The following is a 715-nucleotide window of genomic DNA, read 5'->3' as shown; positions in this document are numbered from 1 at the left end:
ATATTTTTAACAGTTGATTATGGGGGGATATAGTCTCGTGCAAAAGACTCCCCTAACTATATACAATGTTATAACTAAAATAAAAAAAAGACAAAATAAATAGATAAGAATAATGTTTCTTAATAAAAGTGAAAAGTAAAATTAATAACAAAAAATAATATTTGTTGACATAACAAAACAAACAATTGCCTTCTAATGGTAAAAAGAAACCAGTTAAATTGAAAAAGGGATGAGAGAAGAGAAAAAAAAATAATAATAATAAGTAAGGTAGAGGTAGTGTGAATAATAAATTAATAAATATAGAATTTATAACAGAATGTGAATGTCCTGCAGCAGCCTGGGCTTCAGTCTTAGGGTGCGGTTGGGTTTCCCAGGTTGTAGGTCACTGCTCCTTTAACTGTCGGCAACTGAGAGTGGAACTTCATGAACCGTTTTTTTATGTAATCCTCTTTCGACTCCATTTGTAATTCCCGACGCAATTGGCTATTTCTTATGAACCAAGGAGCATTAACTGCGATTCTTAGGACTTTGTTTGGAAAAGATAAGCAACCATTAAATCACTATATGAACGGTTTCACGACACACTTCCAATACACATCAATCCTCTAATTCAGTGGTATTAAACCTTTTTTTCATAGGAGCGCACAAACACATGTTGGATACATATACATACAAAAAAAATGAAATATTTAAATATATTTGTTCCGTTTATGTT

This window comes from Halyomorpha halys, unplaced genomic scaffold, assembly GCF_000696795.3.
Source record: "Halyomorpha halys isolate HHAL.00 unplaced genomic scaffold, Hhal_1.1 Scaffold53.1, whole genome shotgun sequence".
In the NCBI taxonomy this organism is placed as follows: Eukaryota; Metazoa; Arthropoda; class Insecta; order Hemiptera; family Pentatomidae; genus Halyomorpha; species Halyomorpha halys.
This window is presented reverse-complemented; position numbering follows the sequence as displayed.